Source organism: Ambystoma mexicanum, chromosome 4p, assembly GCF_040938575.1.
Source record: "Ambystoma mexicanum isolate Mex_15411 chromosome 4p, UKY_AmexF1_1, whole genome shotgun sequence".
NCBI classification, from domain to species: domain Eukaryota; kingdom Metazoa; phylum Chordata; class Amphibia; order Caudata; family Ambystomatidae; genus Ambystoma; species Ambystoma mexicanum.
This window is the reverse complement of record NC_090927.1, coordinates 216,017,219-216,032,496: the sequence shown is the minus strand read 5'-3', so window position 1 is coordinate 216,032,496 and position 15,278 is coordinate 216,017,219.

Here is a 15,278-nt window from a genome sequence, read left to right as displayed (position 1 = left end):
TTCAGGAAACTGTCAAGATTTAGATCACTTCTTGGAATCACTAAAGCTGGAACATGAACATTCACTATTGAGCAAAGCCCTCTCCCAATTCTCTGGCAACTTTGTATAAGCTCTGGATCCGCAGGCCCAGTAGAGATCCATTATCACTGCTGTCCCAATCTTCATTCCTAGCACATCAAAGATACAACCGCAGTTCTTATTATCTCCCATTCTTCTTGTGCCATTATTCCTGAAGCACAATTTTGCATTGTCCAAAAGCACTACCTGCAAGGGTCCTCCTCCACCTTTCGACCCAAGTCAGTACCTTGGCAAGCTTCGGCCATAACAGTTTACATCCCTTCTGTGCATAGTCAATGGCAGGTTGGTAACACCCAATTGCCACTCTGGCTCTGCAGATAACCACTCCTTCTTCCCATCTGTCTGGTGATAACACTGATCCCAAGATCTGCATTTGAACTCTGTTATTCCATCTACGAATTTCTTCTACAGATTTTCCTGGACCTTCTCGTTCACTTCCCTTCTGATTCCAACTCCTTTTTCTCCAGACTTTTCATATCTGATCACATGATTCTTTGTTTGTTCTTTGTCTTTGTATCTTGCATATAATCATCTTCATCTGGGTCGGTCCATTCATTTGCCCACTTGTTCTGCACAGTGCTATGAGAGACAGGCAATGTGATGCCTATACATCTGTTTCAATGGCTATAAAAATCTTGGACTTTTCCATACTGTAAGGCAGGAGTGCACACACACAGTATCCCTCCTCTGAGGTTCTTCTTCCAACTTCCTTCATATGTTGGTACCAAATGTTGTTTCCCAAGTCTGCTGTACGGTCCAGGTAATCATTCAGCTCGAACACATCCTCCTTAATTCTTCTCTTAGGTCTCATTCTTCTCTCATGACATTCCATAATCATTTCATGAAGAAATTCAGCATAACTCTTCCTTACTGGACCAATCTTAGGAACATCTGTCAGTTGTCTGGGCATGTTCATCTGTGCCACTTGAGTAGGAGAAGGTTCCACAGGCCTCATTCTCTCAACGTATTTTTTAGGTATGAAAATGTATTGCAAAATCTCCATATGTGATCCCCTTCTAAGAACTAACCTAGGGGTATTGGTCACAAGACCAGGCATGTTTGCATGCATTACCTGTGTAGGAGAAAGGTCTAAAAGTTTGTCTATCCTGAATTTTCTCTTTTGTCCTTACAAAGGTTGGCTGCAGGGGATCTACTATAACCTCTGTACGTGACCTTCCCTCAAAAGGTAACTCAGACTTGTCTATTTCAGGAATAGAGACAATTGAGCATATTTCTATAATAGATTCATCTTTCTTTGGAACAGGAATAACTACATAGGGTCTGGGCTGCCTAGTAGTTGCCACGTTTATACCTTCCTTTAATTCAGGACGATTCACAGGAGTCTTGACTCCATGTACATCAAAATAGTATGCTGTGCGTACAGTGAGTGAAAATAATACATATGAACAGAATGAAAAAGTAGATCAAGCACAAATATGAGATGTTCCATCATCGGTTTCGTGGAGAACGTGTGCGTCTCTCTGTGTCAGGCATAATTATATAACTATTGACGCTTCCAATTTTATTGCCTAAGGAAAGAAAAACTCAAACTTTAATACAGCAACATCATGTACTGGTTCTCTAAACCGTTGTCTTGATTCAGCGCTTTGTCCTGCCCGATCAAGGACAAGACCTTAAATCATTTTCTTGCACCACTTTTCTCAGATGAAATATAGATGTCTCTCAAGTATGAAGTAAAACGACCTCGCCAATGTACTTTAGACGTTTTCTGCAGAAAGTCTCCTTTCACATGTTCTTTCGGCTTCAACTATCTTTAGACAACTCAAATAATGTAGACAAGTTTCCATTTTATGCCTCGAATTTGCTTTAGACCAGACAACATGATGAATCTTCTTTCAGCATGAAAAGAAAGTCTTTTTTTCATCAGCAACTCTCGATTTGTCCCTCAAAGGAAGGTTTTACCCTGTTCTCAGAATTCTCTCGGAATATAAACTCACTTGGATTATAATGCCTTCCAAAGTTACATTTAAGTCTGCAATATTTCTCGGTTCCCTTAGAAATGTAAGCACATCTATGTGCCTTCCAACAAGGGTACTCCTCAATTAAACGACAGAACACCATGTTAACTAGTCTGTGTGCATCCTCAGTTGATAGGGGCATTTGCACTGTCCCCACTGTACTCTCGAAGCTGCAAAACTTCCTCAATAATTGCTATAAGTAGTCTCCTTATGATAGGGCCATTTTTACGATCTTGCATGAACACACAAATGCAAGTAGTTCTCCCAATAATAGCTGGATAAGAGCGCAACACAAAGAGAAGAATTTCAGATATGGTCCTTGAAACGTTGTCATTGGGTAACACCATAGGCAAATCCAAACAGGAACTCAATATGGAATGAGTCAGATGCTGCACTCTTTTCCAATTGTCAAAACCACGATCAGAATCTGGCATATTTTTCTCTTCTTATCAAGGCTTAAGCATGCCCCAGTCCAAAGTCTATCAAGTTCCTGTGGCTTAAGAACAAAGCTGTTTTCTTTCACCCTGCAATGAGTGCAGAGAGTATTTTTGAATCAGCTTCTTTCACTCCTTCATGAATGGCTTAAAAGAGTGTCCCGAAACAAGCCACAGTCCAATGAACTTTCTGTCTTTCACTTGTCAGCTTCTGCGTCCTTCTTCCTCATCATAGATCTCATCTGCACGTGCTGTGGTTCTTTCCCAGTGTCTGTATTTGCTTCCAAAGGGTGTGGTGGTAAAGGGGTCTTTCCAGCAAAAACATTTGCGTCACCTATGAAAGTCCATGCACATCTGGCTTGTACTCTAATTGCAGACGGCGTGACGTCTTCCCCAATGAATGGCCTGTTAAAATGGGGGTCGTCCCACCTCTTCCTCTTATGGTTTCGTACTAAGATTGCATCTCCTGTGAATATTTGGGGAACACATCATTCTTTAGATTTGTCTATTGAAGTATCTCCTGCGTTCCATGCTGCCTCACACCCTGAACGCTGTAGCTGACCTGAAATGACAGAGATACTGGAAGTCATACAATTCAAACAGTCACGCAATTCCAACCCTAATACTTCTGCAGTTGGCTGAGTTATCTGGATGGAGGTGTGAGGGGCGTTCTCATTCGCCTTCCCATCACAATTTCATAGGGGGTAAGATGGCGGTCAGAACCTGGCTGGTTCCTCAGTGCATATAATGCGAGTGGTAGGCAATGCAACCACCCTTTCTTCAAAGTATGCTTTAATTTGGCATTTCTTTCTTCAAGCAAGCCGTTGATTCGTTCACAAAATCCGTTCCCTTTTGGATGATAAGCCGAAGCAAACTGGTGCTTTACACCAAGCAACAAACCTATCTGCTCAAATGTCTGATTCACAAAATGAGGAACATTATCTGACCTCATTACTTCACATACTCCCCAACTAGGAAATACTTCTCACACTAAGAATTGTGCTGCACAAGCAGATTTTGGGTGTGTACATGAACCAGCTTCAACCCATCTCGAAAAAGGACAAACCACTACAATCATCTATCTGTATCCATTACATACTTGTATCACATCGACATGCAAATGCTGAAAGGGGCCATTGGGTCTTGGGATAACTCCCCTAACTGTGTGCAATGTATGCCCAGCTGTGAATTTCTCACAGACTATACAATTTATCATAACCAATGCAACATGCTCTAATAGGTTTGGTACAAACCACTCCTCAGCAATAGTTGCAGCAAGATTATCCCTAGTTACATGCGTGGGGTAGTATAGCTGTTCCAGCGCTACCCTTAATAAGGTTATAGGCATCACCAGTTTAATAGTGCTGTCTTGTCACCACAATGCTTTAGAGGGGTTTAAAGAACACCCTCTTCGTGTCCACAAATTCTTTTCCTCTTGAGGTGCTTCTCCCCTAGACCTCTATCAGCTGCGTTTTTGACAGGTTACTGTAACCTTAAAATACATTCATCATAATGACCATGCTTTCATTCACATCAGGCGTCTCCACTTTTATCATAACTTTATCTACAATTGCTTTGCGCTTGGCCTCATCGTCTGCTGCCTGAGTTCCATGTGAGATAAAATCTGCCCCTTTAGTGTGAGCTGTGCATTTAACAACTGCTATGCCTACTGGGAGTTGTAGTGCATTAATGAGCCTGTCCAATAAGGCGGCGTTCTGCACTGGCGTGCCGTCCGCTCATAGGTAGCCCCTCCTTTTCCAATGTACTAACCCTGCGTGCACCATTGACGTCACATAGGCAGAGTCACTGTACACTGTTACTTCCTGGTCTGCGTGATTCTCGAGCGTAAGTATCAGCGCCAATAATTCTGCAGCCTGTGCTGAGTAATGAGATGGTAATCGTGAGTTTATGAGCACCCGAAATTCCCCGTCTGCTATGTGCTTCACCACTGCGGCACCTGTATATCTCTATCCGTCATTTTGATCAATCCTTGAAAAACCGTCAATAAAACCAATTTCTCCCCCTGCCGAACCATTCTCTTTTATCCTGGGGATTTCATCATAGAACTACTCATAGTTTGCGCAATCATGTATAGACTCTCCTTCTGTCATAGGCTAAGCTACAAACATAGCAGGATTCACTATCTTGCATCAGACTATTTTAATCGCTGGATTTGATATGACCACCTCATAGGCAGAAGCCCTTTGAGATGTCAACGTGCCTTTTGGTTTCTCTAGAATGGCAAATAATGCATCCTCGGCAAATAACGTCATGGAACATCCCATCACTATACTTGCAGCTTTCTCTATGGCGAACGCGACGGCTGCGAAAGATTGTTCGCACAGGAAGTGACCTCTCATTACTGGGTCTAAAATCCCATTGTAATATGCAAGGGGCTTGTACCCCAATGTTGTTCTCTGTGTGAGGATTGCTGTCATAACAGTGCCATCTCTATGCGAAAATAAAAAGAATTCCTCAGCATAACTGGGAATCCCTAAAACTGGAGCTGTGCAAATTGCTTTTTTCAATTCATTAAACCCTTTTTCCATTTCCTCAGTCCACATGATTTTCTCTTGCGGTGCCTGCGCTTTCTTTAAAGCCTGTAATAAAGGCCTTATATATGAGCTGTAGTGAAAGACCCATGCTCTTACATAGGTACATAATCCCAGAAACTCTGCATGTGCTTTATCGTCTGTGACTTTGCTGTTTTAAAAATAGCCTCAGCTCTTTCAGGGGTAACCTTCTTTCCTTCATGTGAAATCAGTTGGCCTATGTACAACACTTCCTGTTGACAATACTGTAACTTTTCTTTGTCAACTTTATATCCTTTGTCAGCAAGTGTAATCATCAGCTGAACGGAGTCACATCTGTACTCTTCCTCTGACGTGCAGCAAACTAAAATGTCATCTACATACTGCAGCACAATGCTCTCTAAATCAATATTGCTCAAGTCCATCTGTAGGACTCGATTGAAAATCAATGGAGACTCACAAGACCCTTGTGGTAAACAAGTGCTTTTCAGGCAAGTTTGTCTAAAAGTAAATGATGTCAGGTCCTGCAAGTCTTTGTGCAATGGGACAGAGAAAAACATATTTTTCAAGTTAATCGCCGTGAAATATCATGCCTCAACAGGTATATTACATAGAATTGTAGTCGGGTTAGGAACTAGAGGGAACTCGGCCTCTACAATCTGGTTTATCGGGTGAAGATCTTGAATTAAACGCCACATCCCCCCTTTAGATTTTTTGATAGGGTACACTGCGGTATTGCATAGTGACTCTGACGTCACTAAGATGCCCTGGTCCATCATGGCAGAAATCATCTTAAAAATACCTTTATCTGCCTCTCGAGACATGGGGTACTGTCGTGCTCGAGGTAAAATTGCTCCTGGTTTCAATTTAATCTTCACTTCTCCAACCCGCTTCATTAGGCCTACATCATAGGGGCCTCCTGTAGTCCATAATGAAACTGGCACTTTTGCCATATCTTCGTCAAAATATTCAGGACGGTTCTGTGCTATCATCATTTTCTGAGGCACCTCTTGTTTAATTGCTCTTACCCAATAAGTGATGCTCATTTCAAATATTACATCGTCATCAGAGGCATGATCTGAAAACAGATCTGCATCAGTGACTTCAGTCAATCTGTAACCTCCCCAATGGCGATCACTACGCACCATCGTCTGCATTCGTCATCGTTTCCATCAAGCAAAGCCATGTTTCCTCGCACAGTGGCTGCTTGTAGCTCCAAGGGAAAAACTCACCCCTCTTCTTCAAGCATAGTTATTCTGGGCCTAAACAAAAATGTATCTGGTATTCTCATGGTGCTGTCTGCTAAACTTGGCAGCCATGTCAATAGAATGCATGCTCCGTAATGAAAAACCTCTGGTTCTAAAGGTATCGCTCTCATGGCTAATTGTCCTGCAAACGCCATAATAAATGCACTCACGTTTAAATAATGCATTCCTGGTGTTCAACACAAAATGCCTTCATCAGTGAACAAAATTGTCAAATCCAACTTTGTCATTAAATCTCGTCTCAATACGTTGACAGGTGTCTGACTAGAATACAGCAGTGGCACTGACATGTCACACTCTCATATAGAGACTGGTAATTCTTCACTAAAAGGAACTCTGATCATAGCTCCTGTGAAACCCTGCGTATTCATGGCATTGCTGGACATTAAAAACTTTCCCTCTCATATAAACAAGCGTGTTGCAACTGTGTCCACTAAAAACGAAAAACATTTGCCTCCCACATTGACATCTACCCTCGCTTCCTCCTGAGGATTCGGCATCACAGATAGTACTGAACACATCAGGTCTTCCAGTGAGCTGTCCTATTGTGGGTACAGCCTCATCCCATTACTTGTAAAAGGATTCCCTCCGTCACCTGTGACACTCCCTATTCTAGGAGTCACAGATTGCCCCGTACTTGTTTTCTGTTGCATCTGCATAGGTGACTGCTGTGGCTGCCCTTGTGGCGAGTTGGCTGCTACCTGCTGCATTTGCAAGCCTTGTTGCATTCTCAGCGCTTGTGTCTGCTGCATTGTTTGATTCTGCGCAAATCCATCTCCACTCTGCTCTGAATTCGCAGGCGGGTTTGACATCCCCCCTCTTGAAAACTGGCTGTTCTGCACAGACCCTTGACTTCTACACATGCGCACAAAATGCCCTGTCATTCTTCATGTCCAACATATAGATGCAGGTCTCCTAGCCTGCCCATCATGCATGTTTTGGTTATCATTCTGCATGTTCTGAAACCCACCCTGGTTATTCTGGAAGCTTCCCTGATTATTCTGTCAATTACCCTGGTTACTCTGCCAGACTCTTCCTCATGTTCCTCTTCCCCGTGGAGCAAATTCATTATTACCTTGATCGAACTGCCTTTGATTATTGGCGGCATGTTCGTAGTCTGCTGTGAATTCGATCCATCTACACTAGTCAGCATTGCTCCGTCAATGGCATACTTGGACAGTTTTTTTCTGTACTAGCTTTGCGTCTTCGTCTTTCCTGACATCATCTTTTTTGCAATGCATTTCCTGCAGGAGTCTGCAATAATGCGCAATGTTCAGCTGTATTTCGGACCACGGTTTGGCCTCCATACCCACTCATTTCTTGAGCTGTTTCTGTACTGGTTCTGGCAACCTTTGGCATAATATATGATAAAATACTGGTATAGATTTTTCCCAAGGTTCGCATGTCTCCAAAGCCCAAGCCTCTTGAAAATGTTGAATGTAAACAAGCGGATCATCTCCTTCCTTCATCTTTTTTGTCATTATAGCTCCCATATTGGACATGTTTGGATACAGCACTCTAGGCGCTTTCCACACTGCTGCTCTACAGTTATTGAACGGTGCTCCGTCATGAGCAGTGTCGACCGTAGTAACACCAGGGAACCCTGACTTCGACCAAACATCATCAGCTCTCTCACCAAGTATCGCGATTAGGAGACCCTTAATGTCCTCTATGGCTAACATGTTTCCTCCCGTCATTTTCTCTAATTTATGTATCCATTTTCCCGCACCGGAAGTCAACCCCGGGAGTTTGCACCTTAAATTATCTTTGTCCATCTGGGGCCACGGTGGATACTGAGGTCGAGCTCCCTCTTTTTCTAGAAACAAAAACTGCAAAGCCCCAAATTCGCTTTCATTTCTCATCATTTGCCTATCTGCCGCAGGGGCGATATTCCCACTTTGGCTTCTACCTGGCAATGATCTTAGCCTGCTCACATATGGTTGCGATTCACCCCTCTCACCATAGAGTTGCTCTTTATGTTGGTCTGACTGTGTCAAGGGTTCTGCCGCCCTGTGTACAGGTGCATTTAAATCTGACCATCTCACTTCCTTTTCCATAGGAAAACATCCCTCAGGGCCCCATGCGTCACCTCTTTCCTCCCCACGGAAGGTAACTGTCTTCGTCTGACATTTCTTGTGCCCAACTAGTGCAACTTCTTTCCTCCTCATCTCTATTCAGAGTCAGTCCATCTAACAACAGCTCCTTAAGCCTCGTACTACATGAGGTTCCCTCTGTTTCATACAGCTGTGTGCTCTCAAGTCGATCATTTTTTCCCTTCCCCTTCAATCCCGCCTGGGCTCGCATTTCATGATAAACTTTATTGATCGCTTCCCCAATGCTCCTAGAGTCAAACTCGTCCTCTAGATTTACTCGAGACGGGCCTGGTAGTGACTTGTAATCTGGAAAGAATTCCTCTATATCCTCCCATGCAACTTCTGGATCGGGATTTCATACTTCCTTCTCCAGGTGATCAAGATCGTGTGCTCGCTGCCTTCGTTTACATTGCATCTCATTGTCAAACTCTCTTCTTTTCCTTGCTTCCTCTCTCACCCAATCATCTTCTCTTTTTTTCATATCCCTTCTTTCATTTGCCCTTCGCATCTCCTCATCCCTTTGTCTTTGGATTCTTTTATCTCTTATCTTTTGTTCTTCCTCTTCTATCCTTTTTCTCTCTAGCCTCTCTTGCTCCTCAATCGCTCTCTGTTTGTTATCATATTTTATTTGCTCCTCTTCTCTTTCTTGTTTTTTCGCTTGCTCGTCTTGATATAACTGCTCTCGTCTCTATGTTTCATTTTTGCCCCTTCATCTTTCTTTCATTCCTCCCCTTCTTTATACTTTTTATCCTGCTTGTCTCGATCTTCCCTTCGCCTCACATCCTTGATGCTTTTACCATCGAGCTTTAGTAAAAACTGACCGCCCATCTATTCATTCTGTAGAAGGGCTAACTCGTCAGTTCTGTCTCTTTCTTCCTTCATCTCTTGATTTCTCTTTCTACATCTAGAGATGTGCCTGCTCTATCACTTCTTTCCTTATCTCATCTCTCCTTGTTCCTCTGGACTTTAGAGATTACATCTTTCTCAGCATTTTTCTCCAGACCCTCGTCACTGCTTTGCGCAGGCGACTCATGTGCCGGGTTGCTATACCCTGCCGCTGCCATTAGTTCCCTCAATGGGTATAACCCATCGTCTTTCTTATTCTCATCTTCTATTTCAGCCGGGGTGGGTCAAGCAGAAGGCTCTTCACCCCCCTATTTGCTACATTAAATATTCAGTCGAAAGGAGGCTGTTCAACTTTCTCCTGTTGATACATCTTCCAGAGCTCTAAGCTCGCAAGTCGCTTGTCTAGCTTCTTCCCAGTATATGGTGCAAGCAAATATGTCGCCATATGCTGCAAAACCGCCTTCGATGGTGACCCTCTTTGCGGCCACGGCATCAACATTTTGTCTGCGGTTCCTTTAACCCATTCGACACTGTACTGTCTAAGCTTGGGTGCATGCTTTGGTAATTGCTTACAGAGATGCATAAGTGGCGTTACCTCTTCCATTCTTAACCTCGTCACTTTTTAACTCTTTAACGCTTATTTACTTTGATCACAGGTTTAAAACTTTGTTTCAGAAAATCAACACAACATGAGCGTGCACCAATCATCGCAGCTCCAATCTCCTCGATCACAATTTTTCTTTAATCTTGCTAAAAAACAACCATCAAGTTCACTTTAAGTACAATCAGTTTTCAATTTTGCGCTTCTCAATTTGTCACCAATTTTTTCTCAAATATAATGTCATCACCAATGCATGAATACATAAAACAAACAGAAAAACTGACATACTCAACCGGTCACATATATTCTTCTCTACAGCCCTTCTCTGGGGTCTGTCTCGCCCTCTAAAATTGCTCCGAACAGAAAGTAAATCAATCTCTTTAGGTCTGCCTTAAATCAGACCCATTTTCTATGTCATCTGCTACGGGACTCTAGATTAAGATTTCTTCTAACGTTCTTTAAAACTTAGTCATAGGGCATAGTCTCTTATCGTGGCCTCTCTCACGATACCTTTTTACTTGCTCGGCCACGCTCAAGTCATGTTCTACTGTTAGGCTCACCTGACTCCCACAGAGGCGCTGGCCTGGTTCGCGCTGCTGTGACCTCTTCTAAGGTGATGCGCAGGGTTCGGAAGACGGACTGGACCGGGCCCCCAAATCTGGCTTGCCTGGCTCGCAGAAGTATCCTTCTGTAGGCGAAAATAAGGGATTAACTGTCTGCGGGGTAATGCAATCGGCCTCCCACTTTCCCCTCTCACCCTCCTCGAAACCCTTCTGTGATTTCTCCTAGCGTCTCACCTTAGGGTCTGGAAGGACGAGCTCTCCATCCTGCTTCTGATGCAGGGGCGCATTGGTATCCAGTTACTTCACTGGATTTTTGGATTGGTGAGAACCAAACTTGCTTGGCTTCCAGGTAAGTTTTTTGATAAGAGGTTCCCCTTGTGTCCATGCATTAATGTACTAATGCTAGTGTCTTTTTCCCCATAGGGGCCGGGGTACGGAATGCCGGGGAAGAGGCACCGACCCGAGATGAGAGGTGAAATCCTTGTAGAAATCAGGTAAGTCTTTAATGAGCGTTTTTTGGTAATGTCTTTTCATTCGCTCATTAACGCTGATGTCTTTTTTTCCCTTAGGGGCCGGGGTCCGGAAATGCCAGGATGCGGCGCGGACCCGAAATGAAGAGGGAATGAATCAACAGGTAAGTCTTAACATGGAGATTTAGCTTTCCTTATTCCCTTCTCTCTCTCACCTTTTGTTCTGGTCTTTTTCTCCCTAGACGCTGGGGCGTGACTGCGAATCCGGATGATCGCTGCTGAACATGGAGGCGCCCTGTAAAGGTGAGTGGAATGCGGCGCTGCAGCGATCGACGCAATGAGCTTTTAAATTAAAGTCTTCCTTTTCAGGATTGTCGGCGAGATGTCTCTGGGATGCGGATTTAGCAGGTAAGGACTTTTCCTTCTTCTGTTCTCTTCTTCTCTTCCTTTGCAGGTGATCCAGGATGCTGGCAGGCGTGGCAGAAGTCGGGATGCAGGAGCAGACACGGTGAGCGTCCAGCTGCTAGATGCAGAACAACACGAAGCATGTGTGGCTGTTCGGGTGGGGTTTAAATAGCCTTGGAAGAAGTTCCAGGTATGTATCCTTCCTCCAATCAGGTATGTATCCTTCCCCGACCACGCCCGGATGGTAAATTAGTCCCACAGGTAAAGTAGTTCCTTTCAGGCCTCAAGGAGGCCGGGATCCTGCAGCATGGTCTGCATCAGGTAAGTGCACCCAAGCACTCCCATAATGAGCCTGGCGCCTATGGCGCCAGGACTGATGTCTTTTATGAGCCTGGCGCCATAGGCGCCAGGACACTGTCCAAAGGGCCCCTATATGGGGTTGCTGGGTCCTTCCTTGGGGACTGGATGTCCGCTTTCGGGGACGCAGGGCTTGAACCGGCTCCCCGGGAGCGGGCATCATGACAGCACTCCCCCCAAGGCCCCTCCCAAGGTTGTTCCCTCCGGGGGTTTTGGTTTGTCTGGGAAGAGTCAGTGGAATTTCCTGACTAATCGAGGTGCATGCACATGGTCGCTGGGTTCCCACGACCTCTCCTGAGGTCCGTACCCCTTCCAATCAATTAGGTAGAACAGTTTTGACCTAAATATTTTTGAGTCTAAAATGTTTTTCACTTCGAATTCGGGCTCCCCATCTATTAGAATAGGTTCTGGAGGTTTGAGTAGTCGGGTTCCGGGTACCACTGGTTTCAGAAGTGACACATGAAAAACAGGGTGAATTCGCATACTAGCTGATAAATCAAGTTTAACAGCCACTGGGTTAATTATTGCCGTAATAGAATAAGGTCCCAGATATTTTGGGTTAAAAGTTCGAGGCCCTTTGAGTGGTAAATGTCTGGTAGCTAACCACACTTGATCCCCAATCTGATACGGAGGTGCTTCACTCCGATGTAGATCAGCATTCTCCTTGTATTTTCTCTTGGCTTGTTGTAAATGCGTAGTTGCCTCTTTGAAGGCTTGGGTAATTGTAGAATGCAGATGTTCTACTGCAGGCATTCCGGGTTCTGAGGTGAGTCAAGGTTTGAGGTTCGAGGGTGATGCCCAAACAAAGTATAAAAAGGACTGTGGCCAGTTCCAGAGTGTACCGAATTATTATATGCGTATTCGGCTATCCAAAGAATGTCTTTCCAGTTGCTTTCAGATTGCTGTAACATACACCGTAAGTACTGTTCAAGGGTCTGATTTGTCCTCTCGGTCTGACCACCGGTCTGGGGGTGGTGACTGGTCGATAATCTTACGTCGATCTGCGCCATTTGACAACATTTGCACCAGAAGTGGGCAATGAATTGGCTTCCCCGGTCAGAGATTAGTATAGATGGGAATCCATGTAGCCGAACAATATTTTCGAGGAATTCTTTGGCTAGGACAGAAGCTGAAGGTAAACCTTTCAAAGGAATAAAGACCGGCTGGTCTTTTCTTTTGACTTTTATTTTGGGCGCAAACACCACAGGACATCACAAAAGATTTAACATCTTTTCGCCAAGAGGGCCACCAAAATTGTCGTTTCACCTTTTCCTCTGTCTTGGCAATACCGGGGTGTCCCTCTATTAATGTATCATGATAACCGGAAATAACTAGTTTGTGTAATTCCTTATGTGGCAGGAATAAGCGTCCTTGGAAATTAGGTAAACCATTATCTATGGTAAAGTCTATTCCCTTTTGTATCCATTCCTGTAAGGTTGTAGGGTCCAGGAGTTGTTTCACTCTGACTTGAATGTCTTCAAACGTCTGTAACGAAGTCACGCCTAGAATCCTCTGTTCGGGAATTATTGGTACTAGTTCTGAGTTTGTATCAGATTCTCCCATTCCAATTCGGGATAAGGCGTCTGCTTTGCCATTCTTGCAGCCAGGTCGATAGGTAATCACAAAATCAAATTCAGCGAAAAACAAACCCCATCGGAGCTGCCGTGATGACTGAGCCTTGGCGGTTTTCAAATACTGTAAATTCCGGTGATCAGTGATCACTGTGATGGTATGTCGAGCGCCAAGAAGATAATGCCGCCAGGCTTTAAAAGCGGACTTAATGGCTAACAGTTCTTTGTCCGTGATTGCATAATTAACCTCGGGTGCCGAGAATTTTCTGGACCAAAATGCTACGGGATGCAGTTGGTTGGTTTCGGGATCTCTTTGGGACAGGACAGCTCCCATGGCTAGGCTGGATGCGTCAGTCTCGACGACATAAGGGAGATCTGGACGCGGGTGTTTCAATATAGGTGCGGAGGTAAACTTAGCTTTTATATCCTGAAAGGCCTGCTCGGCTTCTTCAGACCATTCAAAACGTTTATTTTTCCTCAAGAGTGCAGTAATGGGTTGTACCACGCGTGAAAATTCCGGGATAAACCTGCGATAGAAATTGGCAAAGCCGAGCATGCTTTGAACCCCTTTTACAGAGCTAGGTGATGGCCATTTGAGGATGGCATCCACTTTTCTTGAGTCCATTCGGACTCCTTTGGGTGTCAGGATGAAACCTAGAAACTCGACTTCTGTGGTATGGAAAACACATTTCTCCAATTTAGCAAATAGTTTGTGTTGGCGCAGTTTTTCAAGTACTGCCCTGACGTGTTTTTTGTGATCAGATTCCGAAGAGGAGTACACCAGAATGTCATTGATATATACTACAACACAAACATCGATGAGTTCCCGAAGAACATCATTCATGAAGTATTGGAAGGCAGCCGGCGCGTTACACAATCCGAAAGGCATCACCTGGTACTCGAATAATCCGTATTTAGTACGGAAGGCAGTTTTCCATTCGTCGCCTTCTTTAACTCGTACCAGATGATAAGCCCCCCGGAGATCTAACTTGGTGTATATGCAAGCGTCCTTCACCTGGTCAAGGAGTTCAGGGATCAGAGGCAGAGGATAACGGTTTTTAACCGTTATCTGGTTCAATGCGCGGTAATCGATACAAGTTCTAAGGTCGCCTTCTTTTTTGGGCACGAAGAACAAAGCCGAGGATGCCGGGGACTTTGACGGGCGAATAAAACCATTAGCTAGGTATTGATCCAAATATTGTCTCAAATGCAGATTCTCAGGTTCGGTAAGGGCATAAATCCTGCTACAAGGGGGTTGTGCACCGGGCACCAGATCGATTTGGCAATCATACGATCTGTGAGGAGGTAACGTGTTGGCCTGTTCCTTTTGGAAGACGTCCTGAAAGTCTTGGTATTCCGGAGGTAGTTTCATGGAGGCAGAGGTTACAGATGCTAGATTAATCTTCAGGTTTTCTGGGTAGCAGGTTTGTGTACAATCCGGGAAGGTTATTCTCTTAGCTCGCCAATCAATTTGAGGATTATGTGTCTCTAACCAAGGGATTCCAAGAATAACCTGAAACTGTGGAGCCTTGATTACATCAAACACAACACCCTCCCGATGGCCGTCGGGACCAATAAGAGTCACCTCAGTAGTGGAATGTGTTACCGGTCCAAAGGCAATTTCAGTTCCATCGACTGTGGTGATGACATCGTTGCTGGTTTTAGGACGGAGAGGGAGGTTAATCCTAGAGACCAATTCACGATCCACATAGTTTCCAATAGCCCCACTATCGATGTATGCCTTTATTGCATGCAACCTCTTAGGCTGTTCTGGATCTACGAGAACCATTGGCACAATGAAATGCGAGGTCTGAGAGTTACTTTTCAAGCTCGGCAAGCGGACCCCTACACTTGTCGGGCGGAGTCGTTTCCCGAAACAGAGTCTTCATGGTTTTTATCAGAAGCTCCTACCGCCTTTCGGGGCGGTTTTGCCGGGCAATCTCGTAGAAAGTGTCCAGAATTCCCACAATAAAGACATAATTTTAACTGCTGCCTCCTTTCACGTTCCTTTTGAGTTAAGGGTCCTTTAACCCCTCCAATTTGCATAGGCTCAGAGACATCAACTCCCTTGGGATAAGCATGGGT